The sequence below is a fragment of the Carassius auratus genome, chromosome 48 (assembly GCF_003368295.1).
Source record: "Carassius auratus strain Wakin chromosome 48, ASM336829v1, whole genome shotgun sequence".
NCBI lineage: Eukaryota > Metazoa > Chordata > Actinopteri > Cypriniformes > Cyprinidae > Carassius > Carassius auratus.
In genome coordinates this window covers 7,692,465-7,713,931 of record NC_039290.1, presented here as the reverse complement: position 1 = coordinate 7,713,931, position 21,467 = coordinate 7,692,465, and the positions used below count along the sequence as shown (strand labels likewise).

General features: G+C 38.1%; 1 long non-coding RNA gene across 3 annotated transcripts in view; it reads right to left on the bottom strand.

Moving 5' to 3' along the window:
• Positions 1–21,467, bottom strand: part of LOC113065718 (uncharacterized) — a 60,752-nt gene that overhangs the window by 25,147 nt on the left and 14,138 nt on the right. For all 3 annotated transcript variants that reach the window (XR_003279067.1, XR_003279066.1, XR_003279069.1), the window contains one exon: positions 7,277–7,375. This is a non-coding gene — a long non-coding RNA (uncharacterized LOC113065718). The remainder of the gene's footprint in view (positions 1–7,276; positions 7,376–21,467) is intronic.

Genomic DNA, 21,467 nt, shown 5'->3' with positions numbered 1-21,467 from the left:
TATACATACATCTGCATTCCTCAAGCACAAAGTGTCATATTTGTCATTGAACTTTTGCATCTGCTCTGCATAGCACCATTGATCCCTGACCATAACGACGACAGCGAGACCCAGATAAGCAGACCATGGCTGACCTATAGGCTGGCATGGACCGACTCTCCATAAATTTGCAGCTCTTTTCAGCTGGGTACATCACACCCCGTTTCATGTGCCAAGGCGAGGGGACAGAGGCAGTCTGCTATCAGCCCTCTCTGTGTGAGCAGCTTTCATCCTCAGGCTGGTTCTCACATAACTCAGCCACAGTGTCTCTCCCTTTGCCTCATAAATAACATCCCTATCGTCTGATAATGCCCACTTAATGCTTAGTCAATAAACCCCACAGTGCCATGGTTTCTCCCCTCTCTCTTTCGTACATAAATATAAAGAGTATGCTCGGATTGATGTGACACTCGGGTCTCACTCCATCTGGGAAGAGAGGAGAAGCCCGAAAGGCCCGGAGAGAAACGATGGAGGAGAGGAAGTGAGAACTGCAGGTGTTTGGACGAGATAGCGGCCGGAATGGCGGGATGGGAGCACCGCGGCACTGACTGATCACCTGAGAGAAGCATTTGCTAATGTAATTATTAATTAACTTATTGGCTGCCTCCATTCTCACAGCGGGCTTGTTTGACCCATTTGGATTATCGTCTCTTAAAAGGAATATTCCAAGTTTGGTTAAGCTCGACAGAATTTGTGGGATATTATTGATTACCACATATAATCAATTCCACTTGTTCCTAATTTTCTTAAAAAATCTGGGTTAAAGTGAAGCACTTATAATGGAAGTGAAGGGGTTAAACCATACAAGTCAAAATTCCTGTTGTTTTTACAGAAAAAAAATAGCCAGATTAACTCTGTAAAAACACAGTGAAAATGCAAACATATTTTCAGAACAACCTGTAAATTTTAGTTTCAAACTGTAATTTAATAAAAATATGTTTTGCAAATTACATTTTAATCCAATAAGTCTGAAAACCTTTTTTCACTGATTTATCAGATCACACTTCTACTTAAATCAGATTTACAGTTAATTTAAATTAAATACAATGTTTGTTTGTTTTTACTTCCAAAACATTACATTTAGGCTATATAACACTTTACTGTAAACTTACATAAAATGTACAACTGCTTTTCGCCTAACCTGATTTTACCAAGTGAGACATGTTCCTGGGACAACATCGTTGTTGACCCTGGAACAACATTGTGATTAACCAATCAGATTTGAAGAACCAGTTTATAGATTTTGTGAAGTTTATGCTTAAAATCAGTGTTTGGTGCTTGTACACCAGTGTCATTCATCTATCATTTCCTCTGATTTTAGGGATTACTCATGGTTAAGGTTAGGTTTAGGTGTAGGGATATGGTTAAGAATATATTTTTGGAGTAAAATGTTGTTCCAGGGTCAACAAAATATGTTGACCTAGGAACACATGTTGGCAAAATCAGGACGTGCACTGCTTTTCATTGTATAATGGATCTTACCGTTAACTGATTAACAGATTTTTACATATGCCATTTTTACAGTATTACACAGTTAAAATAACAATTATTTCAAAAGTGTAAACGTGATTTTAGAATGGAAAGAAAATCACTTAATAACCTTTTTGGCATGAAGTCATATCCAAATCTACAACTTTATTGGCATGACAACATTACGGATAGATTGCCAAAATTATGTAACAAAATAAAAAATAACAAAAGGATTTAAACAGATTTAAAACTTTACATTCCTATTTTAAATGCAAATTCATCCACTGTAACTCCCTCAACCTCCACCTCCGAAAGAATTCATTAATTAATTATAAGCTTCACATTTCTATTTTGAATGCTCCAAAAACTGGCCCCATACACTTTCAAGTGCAAATTTTCTTTCAAAATATATATTTTTTTAAATCAACATCATGCCACAAATGTTGTCAAATGTACTTGAAAAGTAAGAAGTCATAATATTCCCTTTAATGCAGAACATAGAGTCACATTAGGCCACACACTCACTTGACTGTCAAATATAAATGAGTAAAAATAAGGTTGTAGGGTTTATTTCAAGAATAAAGCTGCAAGCCAAGTTTTAACTTAGTAAATGATAAAAACGGTGTGGAAAAAAAGGGCATGTGCTGTGAATGACTGAACTCTGGGGTCAAGTACCCATTTTATGAGTGTCTGCCTTACATTGGCCACACACTGAGATAACACACATTAATGAGAGCGAATAACATGCTGGTCAAAGGGAGTGGCTGGTAATTAAGGATTGTGTTTGGCACTTTTCCTAAAATGAGTTGTTTGTCTTTTAGATGTTAAGTGTTTTTGAGGATTGAGTAAGAGATTTTGAGTTAAAGAGTCTCTCTTACATTATGGGAGAGACCATGAGACAACAACTTCAAAAATCATATTAATCTCAAACACAGTTATCCTTCCGAGTGTGCTGGCTCTGTTCCCGAAGACCTCGAGTAAATGTTTTGTCTACTGCAACAATGATCCAGACTTTCATTTAAGTGGCGGAACGACAGAACGCAGATGGCATGGGATCACTTGCCAAAACAGGGCAAGTTAAAGCAACAAACACTCCGCAGCTGAAATGTGAGTAAGAAAACTGGATAGTCAGGGCTCCAGACTATATTTATATCACCTTCTCGATGGCACACAAAACAATTTGACTTTCAACTTTGATCTGCTATCCTCATTTTGATCAGCTCAGCATTTAAAGAGCTTTCCTGGAGCATTTAAATCCTTGGTAGTGCAACAGAAGCAAACAATCAACTATGAGTGGCAAGGCACTGTCAAAAGAGCTCCAGGATAAAGTTGTGGACAGGCTCAAGTCAGGAGATGGATACATGGATGAAAGAGCCAGGAGGAAACTGGTCAATATAGTCTATGGAGCCCAGAAAATATGACTACATGTGAGTATATGTCAAGACAAGGCAGTTGATCTAATTCAATGTATAAATGCACAAACATGTTTAAAATTTAAGGAAGAATAGAAGTGATTGGTAAAGGGAGGAAGGTGATCTGAATGTCTCCATGATCTCTAGAGCACAGTAAAGAAACCCGAAGCAGATGAATCCTCCAGTAATAGAGACACAGTCCTCCCAAAATTAGGAGAGATGTAAACTGGATTATCAATAAATAAAGCACTGATTAAAAAAAAGCAACACCCTCTCTGTGGGCTCAGTGGCGCGTGAGGAGAGAATACGAATAGCGAGCAGCATCCTCATCTGCAGTCATGGCGGCATGTCACGAAGGCTCCTTCAATCTCCCTCTCTTCCCGCACACTGTGACTGTGCAGTGAACCCACCGGCTGGCCCGTTCCACACATCGCCCGCGTGCACGGATGTTGGTGCGTCTGCCTGCATGAGTATGCACAGCCGCTGGGCTTTGAGACTTCACCATGATTAATAGCAGTAGGGGGTCTTCCCCTCCCTCTGTGCTGGAGAAAATGCAGGGGGAAAGAAGGAGAAAGAAAGAGCGCAAAGAAGTCAGAGAAAGAGGACAACTTTGAGGTGAGAGGAGGAGAGAGTGACCAGCAGGGGGAATCAGTGCAAAGTGAGGCTGTTTGATGGGCTCTTGTATCCCTGACCGCTCCCCAACCTTCTCTCGTTCTATAACTCTCTCTCTTTCCTCTCCCTGGAGGATAATAAAGACGGATGACACTGATGCTGTGCCATCCGGCACTACAGCCCTCGACTGCAGAGCCATTTGCACCATCATTTATCGCCCTCCTCCAAACCCACCCCCCTCCCCGTGCCCCCCGCACTAATTCTGCTTTAATAACCAGCCCCTCCATTCATCACAGTATTGACGTCTGTGACAGACAGTGCGGCATACACTAACTCCCTGCCCTTTACTCGCACACCAGTGGGGTCGTGCCGAGTTCACCCAGTCAATAATCACACAGGCAGCGCGCTGCTGTCACCTTGGTGATGCCGTGAGCCATATAGAGACGTATGATTCGAGAGAGCGAGTGTCTCAACGCCACGCCAACACACTGCCATTAGCATTATCGCAGCCGCCAGGATCAGACTGCAAGCAGGATGCGACTTGAATGCCAATTTACTCAGACAAGAAGACCCAAAAGGCCCACCTCATGTGTTGACGCTCTGATGCTGGACCAATGAAGACACAGCTCTGCTTCCAAATCTACAAATGCACTCTGATCCAACCCCAGGGAAGCGGTTTTCTCATTTCGAGCTTGTCTGGCTTGACTCAACTAGCATCACTAGTGGCAATAGATGGGACTGCAAAAAATAAAAATAAAAAAGGTTCCAAACATGTTTCCTAAACATCCCGACATCCCACACCCTTTGGGAAAACAGCCAGTAGCACCATAATGCCAATTTCAGTCGGAAGGACAGGAAAAGGATTTGTAGTGAACCGAGATTTAAAAAAAACTCAATACTGGTGATGTAAGTTATTATTTGTTAATCTATCTTAAGTGGTTATTTATATGCATGTATTCTTTATTAACAACATTTGCATTAAGGTACTCTCCAGGAATATACATGTTTAACATGTTTATACATTTATGCATCAGTCTTGACAATCTTTGCTTTTCTAGTCAAAAATTAATTATATGAATTTAAATTACTTTCGCCAAGGTGATCAAGGTGATAGTTTCAGTTCCCAGGGAAAGCATGAACTGATAAATGTGTACCTTGAATGCAATGTAAGCCACTTTGGATAAAAGTGTCTGCAAAATGCATAAATGTAAATATAAACTTTAATTCTACTTCTGTTCATTCAAATCTGCCCCTGAATTGCAATTCATATTTAAATCTTTTGAAGTAAAATGTTTGCTACCTCATTTCACTATCAATCCAAATTCACAAACTGAATGGAAAGATAAAAGGCATCCTGAATTCAATTCTGAATGATGCACAACCATGGTATAAATACAGAACATTTACTTAATGTATACATTAACATTATATCATCCTCCAAAAAACTCATATAGGTTGACAACAAATTTTTGGGACGTAAACCTGCAAATGGCTTACTTCACATTAAATTGGGATAGCAAATAAAAAAAAATAAACAAATACATTGTCTCTAAAAAATACAACTATATAATTCAACAACAAAAATAAAAAATAAAAAAACATAATTCTCCAGCCAGACTGTCTTCTTTGTGTGCTAAAATGAGTCACCTTGTCATCAGCTGGCAGCACAGCTTGCTCGCAGGCCCAGATTTTGTCTTCATTTCATTCTGACAATGACATTTATGTTAATTTGTTCCATGCCACTGCCAGGCATCTGGAGAGGCCAGTCCCACTCTCTTTCACACTTTCTTTTCATTTTGACCAACACAAATGTATGTGCCTTGAGCAGTGGGCCTTAGATAAACAGATTGATTCAATGGGAGGACAAGGAGAAACCGTCTCCTGTAGAGGATATACTTCAATCACACTCAGGTGGGCCACAGGCCTCTTCTTTGTCCCTGTGTGCACTGTGCAATATGGTGAAAGTAAGTAAGCATCGTATATATACACTTCTATGCTCACCTATTATCTCTTGAGCTCACACACTGCATTCCACTTTCTCACTATCTCTCTCTGTATTACATACACCTGGTCCCCCGGGCTCTGAGAGTGATACTGGCTGCAGTGCCCAGGCTCTCCAGAGACACGCAGTGCACAGTTCTGTCCCTCTTCACCTTTCCGACAGTGGCAGCCACGGGCATGTGCCGGGGGGCTCTAATCCGCAGCCCAGGTCCCATCGGCAAGGATCATTGAGCTAATTAATAACGTGGCACGGAGAGGGATGGGAGTCATTAAGAAGCCACGGCTGTGCTCTCTTTGGCACTCTCCTCTCAATGCTGAGTGTGCTGGGGTTGCTGGTAAAGGGGGGAGGGGGACTGCAGATGCAGGGTCTTGCTTGCTCGCACAACCCTCCCAGACATAATTCACTACAATGAAGTTTGGGGGGGGGGGACCTCACACACAAACACGAGATGCAAGCGTCGAGAGCCAGACTAAATTAGAGTGGGCTGAGGCTCAGAGGAAATGAGAGTAAGTCTTCTTGACTTCCTGTCCTCATTAGCAGGCTGTAAGGATTCGTTTGGAGTGGTCTCATTAAACAGAAGCAATGTTAACCCCTTGCACAATGGCATTTATGTCCAATGTTTAACAATGTTTACTTGTTTAGCACACATATTTTGGTTTTATTGTGCACCATTCATTGGTGTATGTTATTCCAAGGAAATATTTTAGTAAAATGTAACTTGCTCATCTTCTGAACTATAACGTTAACCAATATCCATCCAATCAGGCATTAATTTATTTTTGCAAATTCACATTTGGGCTTCATTACGCCATGAACATCCACTTCTCATTGATTGTCACACTATTTATTCCAATTGAAAATCCTGTTTCACTCAGAAAAAGTGAGAAATATGCCACATTACTATGGAAACATGCTTCCACTTAGAGTAAAAACAAAGAATAAGGTCAGGTAATTGCTTACATTTATGCATCCTTACATTTGCACATTTCTGCAAGTTTATATTTATGCTTAAGCTTTTAAGCAAGCATCTATCTACTGTATCTATCTTCTGGCAGAAATGGGATCCCATATTACAGAAGTGAAATGGGTTTCAAAGAGCAATTCACGCTAACCAGCTAGCAGGAGCAACACTTCGATATTACTGAAAAATGATACAATACTCCTAATTACTAAAAAATATTACCCCTTCTTTGTTACTTCTACTTTTGTTCATTACTTTCTTACAATAATGAATTTGATTTTCAGCACATTCCATTTATTTATTATATTATTTTATATCATATTTTTGTTTTTTTACATTCCGGTGTAATTTTGTTGAATAAAGGTGCATAAGTGGACAAAGCATGTTTAAGTACAGTACCTAATCTCTTGAAGCTAATATACAAGATACATTTAAAGTGACATTTGCAAACCATTTTAAGTTGCAAATTCTCTCTATTACATGTGTAGGTTAAAAATGCAGTATAAAAGAAGAAAGTCTGAACTCTTTCTTTCTATCCAGTCCCTGCACACTAAACAAAATAAGCACTTTGTGTTCCAGACAACCCAATAGCTCAGCTTCTGCTAATGAAAGGAAGCAGCAGGAACAATTAGTTGAGCAAACAAACAGATCAGAGAGCAAAAACCAGGATCTACTATCACTCCCCTGATGTCATGGCCACTAGAATGGAGGTAATTGGGGGAGCTGGAAGTTGAAACCAAATCAATGGAAACTCAGGCATATAGCGGGCAGATTACTCACCGGTTCACACCATCACTCTGGGGACTCAAAGACTGCCAGGAACATGATGCAGGACTATATCCCAGAACTGCAGAACAAGACGGAGACTCATGAACAGCACTGTGAAACAGGATTGAGGGAAGGATTATGGAACAGGATTGTGAAAAACAGTTAATGAGCCAAAAAAAAAAACACCTTTGAACAAGACTTTACCAATTCATAATTTAGTTAAAGGTGCAATTTTTAAGATATTTGCAGTAAAATATTCAAAAACCACTAGGCTAGTATTATAGTGTTATTTTGTCCAGCTGATTATTAACAATGTCTCTAATGTTTTCCACTACTTGTAAATCATGAGAAAATTCCCATTTTAAACCATAGATAGTAAAAGAAATGGACACAGTGACTCCATTGAATTCAACGGAGAAAAATGAAGTCAATTAGAAGCAAGCACTTCCTGGGGGTTGAGCTTACTGCGCAGACTCAAACTGAGCTTGATGACGTAGATGTCACGTGAGCAACATGTAAGTCTTCTAATCGCTGTGCCAAGAGAAATCTGAATCACCCACCGAATCTTGCAGAGAAGGCGAGCGTGAACAGGAGCAAATTTTGGTAAGTATTCTGATTGATTATCTCCCTTGACTTTATACCTCCACGTTCCCCCGATTGCCCCATAGACAGTAAAAGATTGCCTGTGAGCTTCTCCTCCTGTCCATACGGTAATTTCTCTACTGTGCGACAGAGAGTCGCTGGTTATGACGCAATCATTAGCCTATTTTTTACAAAAACTGCTTCTATGGGACCATAACGTAAGATACAAGGTAATGGAGCCTTTTATACATTTTTGTGTTTCTTTTTTAATAATTAGTGGACATATGGAGTCTTTAAACGCCTCAGATGTAAAGTTATTCGCTGTCTAAGTGACGCCAAAATGGATGGGAGTCAATGGAATGCTAACAGCAGGTGGGGGTCCGCTAGCCAATGGCGGCGCCCAGGGGTGCTTAAAAAAAATATGAAATCTTGCCCCGTTTTAAACAGTGACACGGGGCAGTGCAGTCACCTGTCGATGACGTTAGTTACCCTTTGTTACCGCCTTTACTGACGTAGAAACCACATGACAACAGTGTCATGGACAAATGCGGAAGTAGCTTCGCGACAAACTTCAACTAGAAAGAGATGCCGATCTCGCTCGTGTTTTACTCGATAGTTGAGTTGTTTTGATTTGTATCTTTACAGAAAACATATGCTATTATAACGATCAACAAGATTAGTATTATGGAGCATACACGCCAAACGCGGGGATCGCGTCTCTAGACCAGCTCGAAGATGCGTCTGATCCATCGTCTGATCGCGTCTTTGCATTGACTTTGTATGTTATCTACTCATGCAAATCGCTGAACTCGTGATAAATCTGTGATTTATCTTTCCGTCTGATTGATGGCCATTAGAGCTTGGGTAGAAGACAACAAATACCATCATTTGCTCCTTCTTAGTGTCATCAAACCACGCGATTGTTATTGTTTTGATAGTGCGCCCTCTCGTGGCAGGTCCTACAACCTGTACCTTTAACGCCTTTATCCCAAACAATTCTCAATATACTTATTACAGGGACAATCCCCCTGGAGAAACTTGTCTTGCTCAAGGGTCATCTCCAGCTGGGTTGGAACCTACAACCCTTCAGTTACCAGTTCTACAACCAATAGGCTACGCCACCCAAAAGATGTGGAACAGAAGCTTGGATCAAGAATGCATTACAGGGATTTGGAACAAACAGAGCTCACTTCACCAATTGGGCTAAAATCTTACATTTATTGATCTTGTTCATCCATTTTATGCCTTGCAAACTTAAATGTTCTGAATTGACTATATTTTAAATTGTTCTTGCACATTCTGTTAGTTTGTCACCAAGATGATAGACAAGGTTATAGAAATAATGACGTTTTGTAGCAACTGTAAGAATCATCTAAGAATTCCATCTATTTAACAAAATAAAAATAAATAAATAAATAAAGAATGGAAATACTCTTTTTTTAAATACAAACATTGTTTTATATAATATTATGAATATAATATTAATTCTAGCAAACATTGAATATACTGGTAAACACACACACACACACACACATTCAAAAGTTTTAATAAGATTTATCTGAAAGAAGACTCACCAAGGCTAAATTTATTTTATAAAAAATACAGTTATATCTGTAAAATTGTGCAATATCATCACATTTTAAAATAGCTGTTTACTTGTATTTTAATGTAATTTAACAGATTATTTATTCCTGTGATGGCAAAGCTGAATTTTCAGCAGCCTCAATGAACATTTGGTGCTCAAGAAACATTTCTTTTTATTATCATTGTTGAAAACATTTCTGTGGAAACCATGGCACATTTTCCGGATGCTTTGATGAAAACAAAACTGAAAAGAACATCATTTGGCTATTTGAAACAGAAATCTATTGTAACATTATAAATGTCTTTACTGTTACTAGTCGAACTGAGCTGGCTTCATAACTAATAAATCGGTTTTTAAATTGAGCTGAATAATGGCACTATTGTCTTTTTAGAGCTGCTTTATAGCTGATATTGTATTTGTTTCATAACTGAAGTACTTAAAATTAAAAAAGTTTTGAAATCTGCATTGTATATAGTGCTAAATAAATAAATGTAACTTTTATGATATTATATTTGCTACAAGAAAGTATTAATTTCTTTCATGAAAATATACTGACCCTAATTCCTTGAATAACAGTGTATTATTAAAAATTACATTTATTACTCTTTAATGGCAGGGCAAAACCGGCAGTCAGGCACATCACCGCTAACAGCAACACACTAAAAACAACCTGATGGTGAGTATTGCATGGAAAGCACCACTGTTGTTGTTTTACTTTATGTTTATATAGCTTATACTCAGAAGGTGAATTGTAAGACTTAAGCAACTCCTTTTCTAATCAAAGAGGACAAAACAACTGCAGATTACGACATCGACACTGCAAGCCACTCGATAAAGCAAGTGACTGCCAAGCTCACTGTGGGAGTTCTGCTGTTCCTCTATATCATGCGTTATTAATAGAGCAAAGTGTTGATTAGAATAGGCCTCCCCCTCTTCTCTCCTTCTTATCAGCTCTCCCAGCACCTCTCCTCCTGCCCTCCAAATGCCAACACATTACTGCTTTCCTGCTCATTGACGGAGCTGCCAGTCACCGCTGAGATGGATGCCACTCCTGGGAGGACTCCCTAGCCTCTGCTATTGACTTATTTGTTTTGCTGATCTAACAACCCATGATCCTTCATCTAAGGTGAATCGGGACTTGTATGTGAGCTTACTGCATGCTGTATACTATATAGAAAAAATCGGTGAAATCTACAGCGAAAAGCGGCAGCTTAACCATAAAAATATGGTAGCAACATTATAGGTTTTATGGATTGAACCTAAATTGAGAGTAAAAAAAACTAAAACAAAACGTAGTAACTGATAACGCTCAAATCTGTTTCGTACCTTTATAATATAAGACAACCACCTGATAATGAGAAAGCCACATGAATCTTATCACAAGTAGATTTTTTCACAGTCTGAGGTAAATATTAGTTTATTTAATGTTGATTGCGTCATACACACAAGTACAAACCACCATCTTTGACAATACAGTAATGCAATGAATATTTAAGAAGGAAAGATGTAAATAACTAGCGTGCTGATAAAAAAAAAAAAAAAAACTAAGAAAAACAGGAACGGAGTGTCACAGGAATTAGTTTTTCATAAAATCACTTGATTGTAATTTTTTTTAAATACATGAAATGTCCCATTAGATGTATTTTTCCCCATATATAGTAAGGAAGTTTACTGTTAACCAATGAACAGGTTCTTATTATGAATGCATCCATACAAGATTTCTGTGTCGATACTGATTATTTAGAATAATATCTGCTGATAGAGATACCAAAAGTTTAACAGTTCTGCTTTTTTATGATTTTTTACTCTTTATGCAGTTTTTAAGGAAATGCAAACAAGACCTTTTATTCTCTCCATGTCAACATGTTGTCCATGTTTCAAAGGAAATGGTCTCTATGGAAACTTGTGACTGCCACAGAATAAAAAAATAAAAAATGTAATCAGGATTTTTAAATTTCACAATTCTGAGAATTTTCTCCTCAGAAGTCAGAATTTAGCCTTTTGTTTTTAGAACTGCTATGAAAAATATGAGTTATATACTCAGAATTGCACAAATAAGCCAGAATTGTAAGATAAAAAAGTCATAATTACCTTTAAAAAAAAAGTATAATAATAATAATTAATCCTGTGGTGGAAATGAACAGTCTTAACTCACATTAACTGATATTGTTAAGACTTCTTAACTTATTGGACGTTCTTACTAACTAACATTAATTTCTGTTAAGTTCACAATCATTCAATGTTATTCAGTTAACATTGGCTGTTCTTAAATAATTGGTGGATGGCTAATAGTACAGATAATTATCTATAATTAAGTTTTTATTGTATCATTTACAGTATTTTACCATTAAAATAAAAATATATATATTATTTTTTTAACAGTGTAGTGTTTCTTTGAAGGTAAGGATGGAGTATAAGTATGCAGTTATGCAGTGAGCTGGAGTACTGCGAGAGAGCGAGAGAGCTCTGTAAGGCCTCTGTTCAGTTTTAGTGGAGGGTAAAGGCAGTTGCTGTAATGCTATGCAAAAACTCCATTTACTGGAAATCTCTGGCAGTGAAAAGGAGCGCTGTCATTTCACTGCCTGTACAGTGGGGCATTTCTCCCTCTTTGATCCGTGACCCTGTCCAGACTAACATTTGTATCTGGCTAATGATTCCCCAGCCTTTTGCACGCACACCTTTTGGCCTGTCGCTCCTTCCTCGTGCCAACTGTCTATCCAGCTGGGCTAAAAAAAAAAAAAAAGGAAGCCAGTCCTGATTCTGTCAGTGATACCTCCGCATCTGTGCGATCCATTTGTTTGGAGAGCTAATCAGGACCAGAGAAGAAAATCGAGGTGCCTCGAGTTGCTGCCTCTTTGAAGGGTGACTCCAAACGGTGGCTGGTCATTTAGTGCTCCAGAGCACTGGCCCTCATTTCCCTGCCACTTCAGATGGAAGCAGCAGCCCCTCTCCCCCACAAATGAAGTGCAAATAGGTTCCAGTGCTCATTTATGCATGCCAGTCTCACTCGCCTGATTAAAACAATGTAAATGATTCATCCACGACCTGACTTCCAGGGACACAGGGAGTTGAGCAGGAGGGCTCTCATTAACAGCACAGCCTCAGTCCAACTTACTGGATGCGGGGAGGACTTTGTCAAATCAACATCAAACATTTAGCACCACAATCTATATTGTATAAGAGGTGTTATATAGCCATTTAATAAATTGCAGTGCTGCTGTGGAACCGCATGTGTTAGCTTTGCTGGAATCGGTTGACTTCTCAATTGTGATCTAATAAGATTAAGGTAAAATATATTTTATGCACTTTTTATAATATACAAAAATCCTTTTCACATATGCATTTCTAATCATCTAAATTCATTAAATCACATAATTAACAGGGACGTGCAAAGGATAAAAAATAACTTTAGTAAACTTTTTATCTTGCAATTAAGCCTTTTTGTCCTTAAATATAAGTTATCACAATTCAGATTTATTTCTCGCAATTCTGTGAATAAATATATAATGTTCTTGAAATTTTGAGATATAAATTTGCAATTCAGATTTTTAAAAAGTCCGAATTATGAGATAAAATGTTAGCTACCTTTTTAATTTTTATTCTATTGCAGTAACAAAAACATTCTCGCAATTATGGACATTTTTCAGAATTCTTGCAATTAATTTTTTTCTAAGAATTCTGAAAAATGGCTATAATATCATTTTTATATGAATTAGAATTTGATATGGCGTGACAGAAAGAAACATTTTCTGAATTTCAATTCAAAGAAACTCAGCACAAATAAATCTTTACTCTCTTTCATGCTTTTTAATATTTTCAAACAAGGAAACGTTCAATATATGTTCAGCTGTTTCGTTTTATCCAACATTGCTTTCCTAGTTAAAAATGTGTTCAATTAATTTAAATTCATTTTCAATTAATTCTACTTCCTGACATTTACATTCAAAATGGAATTCTGCATCCTGTTTGCCATCTCAAATCAGAGCCAATTCAAATTCAAGAAATTCTCAATCCAATTCTGAATGTTGCACAACCCTGAAAATACATATTCATACTCAAACGTTGACTTGGCGACTACTAGAAGCCAAAGAGCAAGTGAGAAAACTACTCCTCCATTCAATAGTACACAGTCAGTCTGTTTTGTGTAAGGAGCGCCACCTACTGGATGCCAGTGGTACAAGCATGAAAAATAAATCCTTTCACAGGTTGCTGTCCAAAGCACAACGCACAATCCCCAGGACCTCCAAGGGAGCAATAAACTTCTAAAAATAGTTAAGACAGGTGGTGCACATAACAAACGCTTTTGAGCTGCATCACGAAGCGAAGTGAAATAGATAAACTTATTTTTTTTGTTATAAGGGCTATAGCTTTTGCCATTGCTCTGCAGGGAATCACTTTTAAAAGTGTAAAGTAGAACTCATTCGCTATCAAAGCAAAGACAAGTGTATTAAATCTTATGTGGAGTGTGTTTAATGGCCCGCCGTGTTGTATGGAGTGTGAACTACAGTATGTCAATTCATCTGGATTTCGAGCACATCATCATAGCACAAGGCAAGAGATTCAAGCTGTCGGACATCAAAGCACACCTGACAGCCGTTCATGCTTCTGTGAGGCACTGATAACCCCATCCATCATATTTGTTTGGCAAGAGAGAAAGAAAGAGAGGAGAAGAAGGAGGGGTGAAGTCATAATTAATGGTCTCTTTTGTGGGAGCTCCACCTGGCCTGAACCTCGTGGCCCGAGGCTCTTAGTGAAGCAAGTCCGTTCAGTGCTGCAACACCTGGAGAGATTGCAAACTCCGCTTATGGCTATTTCTTCCATTCTCGTCCTCCTTCCTGCTCACTTTCTCTCCTTCATTTGACCTCACAATTTGCAAGTGACTCTTTATCATCTACACTAAGATACCAACATCATGTCACTAATCGGTTTTTGATTTATTAAACATTCCTTTGGTGTGTACTGGCCATTTTCAAGTAGAGCTGGCTGCGGGCGTAAATAGGCTCAAATGCATTCACTAGCTGTCCGTTATACACATGCTGCACTGAACTGGATTATAAACTTTGGCAACAAGAGACGAGCATGATGCTTGAATCAATTCAATTCTACTTCTGCAGCACTTCTCACCTCTCATGGCATCCCAAAGTAGCCTGAAAGAGATCACTAATGTGCAAGACAAGGGCGACAAAAAAAAAAAAACCTCCCCAATATGAAAAACAACATGTTAGCCATGTGATAATTAAAATAAGGATGCACAACATATTGAAATTGTATCTTTTTTTTTGTTGTTTTTTTTTTTATCCGCCTATATTGGATATGCATTATTAACCAATATTAGATATTTAATTGTGCAAGCTCACTGGGGTTTGAGAAAAGTACTTTCTAAGTAAATTGAATTATTATATTATTAACATTATTTTTTACATTCGTCTTAGATCTAAAACACACTACAAAAACACAAATACTGACAGTTAAATATAATCTTTAGCATTTTCTTTATTTTCATGTTTTTATGACATTAAAATAACATCAAAATACCATATTTAAAATAGCATAAAAATAACAATATTTATAATAATGCAAAAAAATGCTTAAATAACTGTACATTTTATTATTATTAAGATTTTATGTTTAAGGTTTTTAATATTGAAATCAATTTTTATATTTTTAAAAATATAATAAAACTATTAAAATAAAATTAATACAAATATATAAATATATTAAAATAATAAAATGGCATTAAAACAATACTACATTGATAATATTTAAACAATAATTGTCCTATTCTTTTATTTATTTATTTTTGCTTCGGTATTTTAGTAAGTAATCTTAGTATTTTAACATTAGCAATGTATCAGTTATCATTACTACAACATAAAAATAAAAATCAGCTGGTATATAGGCCAAAATTGAAATATCACTGCATCCCTAAATTCAAAACCAAGAACCACATGACATAGTTAAGGTTACTTAGACATGTTTGTCATCAACACTTTAGCTTCCGTATCAAACAATTACCAGCCAAACCCTGTTCCTATCCCTTAACTGTAAAGGAAAGCTCCTAACTCTAAACCATAGGAACAGACTGTGTTGAGCAGCTTATTAAACATAAAAGTCCAAGTTTGAGGTTTTCCCTCATCATTTTCACATATGCGGTTAAACCTGCTTTAAAGCACAACGAGGTCCTGTAACACACCATTAGAGCGTCTTTCTCTGGAAGTCTCTGCAAGTATCTGCACACGGGTCCTTACACTGTCTGCAATCCAGTTGCCATGGCAGCAGCAGCTGTATCCACGGAGAGGTAAGGAAGCTGGCACCCCCCAATAACACAAGCCCCCTCCCTCGGGTGACCCGCTGCTGAACCAGGGCTGAGAGCAGAGGTCGATGGCTCGGAGCGGACGCATGACAGTGAGGGATGATGGTGAATGAGAATGAGAAGAGGGAGTAGAGGCATACAGATGGGGAAGAGAGGAGGAGATATGGAGAAAAGAGAAAAAAACGAGAGACAAGAGCAAATTTAATTACTATCAGTGGAGGGATCTTCAAAAAACAAATCGACTGCCAATTTTTCTGTGGGCTGTGTGAAATTAAGGCACCGTACAAAATGGATGGAGCTCCGCCGCTGGCTTTTTATCCTCCAGTGAAATTAAAAAATGCCTCTTGTCCAGAGCAGGGATGAACAGATTACTTCCATGTGTCATTTTACGCTCGCACTTGATATTGTTTGTCTCAAATGCACAGATGTGCGTTGTTGAACTGGTGTGTTCATCAGTAAGATGTGGGCAGAGATGTCAAGTGAGTTGACCTTTGACAGCCCTTTCCAGAGGTCAAGCAGTTTAGGCCAGTGTCCTACATATAGCATTACATGTTCTTCTCACCTGGAAAATCAAAGAAACGTCTGAGAACATTGGCACTGAGAGATTAAGTTACTAATAAATGCTCAGACATACGAGACTAACTTATAACCTTTATCAGAAATATCTCAGATTTTATTGTGTTGGTCACTGAGTGAATGATCTTCTGACTGAGTGAATTGCGACAAAAGGTAATAATAAAATGTTAAGGTGTTGGGTGGAAAAAAAAGGCTGTATAAACAGAACAGAACTACTAAAATGGTAAAACTAGAATAGATAAATTGTGCCTTTAAAGATATGCAGTAATTAAAATAATATCACTGTTCTTAAACATTATCGTTTCTGTTGTTTATGATTTCTTGCTAACTATTAATTTATATTTTAATTCTGAAATGTTTTTTATGGACCATAGTCACAACATAGAATATACAAAAATACAGTCTGTTAAATTAACCCTTTGTTAAAGCATTTTCTCTTCAATTTAGCAAGGTAAATAAATTATGTATTTTTAATCTAGGTATTAAATATACGGTACATTTTTTGTATTGTTGTATTGGCATTGGTAACGAAACATTATTACAAAATAAATAAAAATAAACAAAATCAGTAAAACTTGTTAACACTGCTGCAATGTAGTTAACAGCAATAATGGTAATGGTATTAGCGACATCCTCAAGATTAATGATTTTTCTGCAAATTCTGTAAAATCTAAAGATTAAAGGATATGATTATTACAAGGGTTATATATTAAACTAAGAAAAAACTGAAACTGTCACTGCTAATATTTACTTGAATATATTTAATTATGTTAATGAGGTTGCTAGATCACTTATTGAAATTGGATTTATCATAAAAAAAGGCTACCCATTTGCCTTTTTCATACTGTGTAAGAAGTCACATTTCAAATACAGCTTCTCACAATAAATTTGGCAGCTCTCTCTTAGATTTCCTATTTTGGAAAGTTGTGGAAGCTTAATTTTTTACTTTTGCTCTTTGAACAAAAGGAAACACTGCTTTACCTCAGTTTACCCTGTTATTCTTTACTGTTTTGTTCCAAACAAAAGTGTAAATGTTCAATGTCCTAGGTCAACTCTAATTTTCATAACTAAATGTTTTATAGTTTTTTTGTCCACTGGAAAACCCCATTAAACAGCCTACAGCCTCAGTTTTATGTCAAATTAAATATGTTGAGCTAAGGCCAATTATAATATTTTCATCAGTGGTTTTCTGGCATGTCAAGAAACTACAATGAAGCATATAAATGCGCGATGTCTCGGGTAAAATACAACAATGATAATTTTATAAAAATGTGACAACACGTTCACAGATCACCACATTCAGTGCATTAATGAAACCCTTGTCTGCATAGCATCATTTATTGCATCTATTAATTTGAATTATAAACGTGTATCTGCGGGTTATTCAATTCTCATTACAGTGCTCATTAGCATTCAGGTACAGGACACCCCTTGGAAACCTGACTGAGGCAAACAGCTCCCTCTGCTGGTCACTGACTTGCACTTCACCTTGAACACTGACAAGGCTGAGTATGATCTATACTCAAATTCAATGCATTCTGTTTTATACTCATCAAAGCGAAATACATTTTTTAAAACACAAAAGGCTTGCACTGAGGTGCCTGGTGCGTGTAACGCAGTAGCTGATGCTAGCCATGCTGAGATTGTTTGTTTGTGCGGCACGTGCTGTCTGTCTGCTGTAGCGCGGTGCACGAGCATTCTTTTTCATTTGCTTGTTTTCCAGATGTCGTGTCCTCCACATCACCCCGTCCTCATCCTGCTCGGCTAGCCCTCCCTCCCTCCCTCCCTCTGCCTGCAGCAGCGTCAGAGACCCTAACCGCATCAGGCGAGATAGCAGATTGGAAGTACAAGAGCAAGCCATCCATCAAAAGAAAGAGAGTTGGGAAGCAAGGGGATGCGAGGGAGAAAGCAAGAGAGGAAGTAAAAGGGAAAGATAATCGGAGGGATTTCAGCTAAACCGCGGATTATTAGCACTTTGAGTCTAACATGTCTAGACCCCGTCTCGATGTTGTTATTCCTTACTGAGCCAATAAACTAGGGCTAAACAGAAATGCAGACCTGATATAAGACTGTTGTTATGGCAACCTCAAGTGCTATGTGGTGACATCATCGGCGATCTGACTTAACAAAACTATTCTCAGAAATACAATGGACAATGAACAACATTCAAAAGCAAAGAACTGAGAAATTAACCATTCGGAAACTAATTGAAAATTTAATTCACCAATTTGAATTTCATCTGAAGTGAAGTAACAAAAGGACGCAGACCTGCAATTAAAATTTAAATGTAAGGAAGTAGAAATAAAATGAAAAGTTGAAGAAAGCCACATGAACGTAGGCCTAATTTGAAATAAAAAATAAAAGATCAGACAGATAGAGATAGATAAGCACAGACAGACAGAAAAATAGAAAGATAAATAAACACAGACAGACAGAACACAAAAGACGGACAGACAGACAGATAGATAGATAGATAGATAGATAGATAGATAGATAGATAGATAGATAGATAGATAGATAGATAGATTACAGACACACAGATGAATCGATAGACTGACAGAAAAAATAAACACATACAGAAAGACGGACAAACGAACGGACAGACCAGATGGATGGATGGATGGATGGACAGTCAGACCAACATACTGACACACAAATAAATAGATAGACCAGGAGATAGATAAACACAGAGAGACGGACAGATAGATAAATACAGACAGACGAACAGACAGATAGATAGATAGAAAGATGGACAAACAGACAGATAGATTGATAAATGCGGTGTAACGATATTCAAACAGAACCGAAAACCCGCGATACAACACCCAAGGTACAAACAGCGATGCCCTTGGTCTAACTTTCTGAGACACGTCAAACGTGTCCGGTCATTATTGCTTGAGACACTTTGAGAAGGAAGCTACCATTAAGGGCAATATGTGAAGAACAAATCTTTCATTTAGGCCACATAAAATTAAAATGAGTACATGACTGTAAAAGAATATATGATATTTCAGTGCATTGTTATAGAAAGAAGGTGTCCACAGAGTCATGACTAGCTCTAACCCGATCTCATGAATGTGTGTTATCAATAAAGCAGAAGCGATTCACCGTAGATGTACGGTGATCATCTCTTCAGCGCACAGCACAAACAACAATGCATAATATTAATAACTATGACTGGGACTGTCATACACATAACATTATAATGAGAAAACTATTATAATAAAACACTTTGAATTTTTAAGAGTTTGCCGTGTTTCCGCACATTGTTGCATGAAGAACACGCCCACAATAGAAGTTAAACGCTCAGAGCAGCACAATCTATACAAGTAGTATAATATCATTTTTAATATTAGGGTTATGTAGGCTATAAATAATGAAGTGTAGGTCTATCCTTTATGAGATCAATCTAATGAGTTAAACTGTTAAACTCGTGTATTAAATAAATTCAGACCAGTTTGTGGCCCTGCTGAGGTGGTGTGGAGGCCCAAGTTTCTTTGACAGTGGCCTTCAGCTCATCTGCATTTTTTGGTCTCATGTTTCTCATTTTCTCTTGATGATACCCCATAGATTCTCTATGTGGTAAAGGTCTGTTTGCTGGCCAGTCAAGCACACCAACACCAAGGTCATTTAACCAACTTTTGGTGCTTTTGGCAGTGTGGGCAGGTGCCAAATCCTGCTGGAAAATTAAATCAGCATCTTCAAAAAGCTGGTTGCAGAAGGAAGCATAAAGTGCTCCAAAATTACTTGGTAAATGGGTGCAGTGACTTTGGTTTTCAAAAAACACAATGGACCAATACCAGCAGATGACAAATTAACTCTCGATTGGTTGTGCATCTTTTTCCTTTCACTCAACCTTCTGTTTACATGCTTGGATACAGCACTCTGTGAACATCCTGCTTCTTTGGCAATGAATATTTGTGGCTAAACCCTCCTTGTGAAGGGTGTCAATGATTGTCCTCTGGACAGCTGTCAGATCAGCATGTCTGTCTTCCCCATGATTGTGTAGCCTATAAAACCAAACTGAGAAACCATTCTGAAGGCTCAGGAAACCTGTGCAGGTGTTTTGAGTTGATTAGCTGATTGGCATTTCACCATATTCTAATTTGTTGAGATAGTAAATTGGTGGGTTTTTGTTAAATGTGAGTCAAAATCATCACAATCAAAAGAACTAAAGAATTAAACTACTTCAGTCTGTGTGCAGTGAATTTATGTAATACACAAGTTTCACAATTTGAGTTGAATTACTGGAATAAATGAACTTTTCCATGACATTCTAATTTATTGAGATGCACCTTTTTTGTTAGACAACAGACAAACAAATAACAGACAAAAAGACAGACAGACATGTAAACATGGCAGGACGGACAAAGATAGATGCATGGCAAACGTGCAGACAAGAAGAGGAGCTGAGGGACAGCTGTCTCATCTGGCCTGCAGCAGGTAGTAGCTATATGATGGACTGCACCTAGTTAAAAAAAGGTATCTCATGTGAAATCTTCACAGTGCGGCATTCTCTCCACTCCCCTGCACTCTTACCCATGATTCATGCAGCAAGGCAGAGAGTTGCTCCGTAATGGGAAACATACCGCATGTTTCGGTATGCACGGCATGTGCAAAAAGTTTGGGTCATACTTGGGTTGCCCTGCCACTACCTCAGTTCTCAGCAGCTCTTCATCGCTGTGATATAACGCTTCACTTCTCCTGTATCTCCGGCACCCCTGCGCTGCATCTGTGTATCGCAGCTTTTGCCTCCCCCTCATAATGTGTTTGTGGCTCTCTCTCTTTTTCTCTCCAACATGCTCTCTATCTCCATTTCTAATTCCCTCGCTCTATCTCTTCCACCTTCTCTTTCCCCGCTGATGAATCACCTTCCCCTCCCGTTGAACTCGACTGAATCTGAGGGAAGCAGTAAAGTAGCATCGATCAGCCCCACAAGCCACAGCAGAAAGACACGGAAACAACAAACCGCGCTCCCGGCTGTGCACCAACGCTCACATGTGCGTGTTTCTACATGTCTCGCACACTCGTGAGTGTGTGTTTTTACCAGGCGCAGGGGAATACGAAAGGTCGCAAATCTCTCTGGGCCCAGTGTGTGATTTGCATGTTCTATGCAAATGGATGCGTCATTAACTGACTAGTCCAGT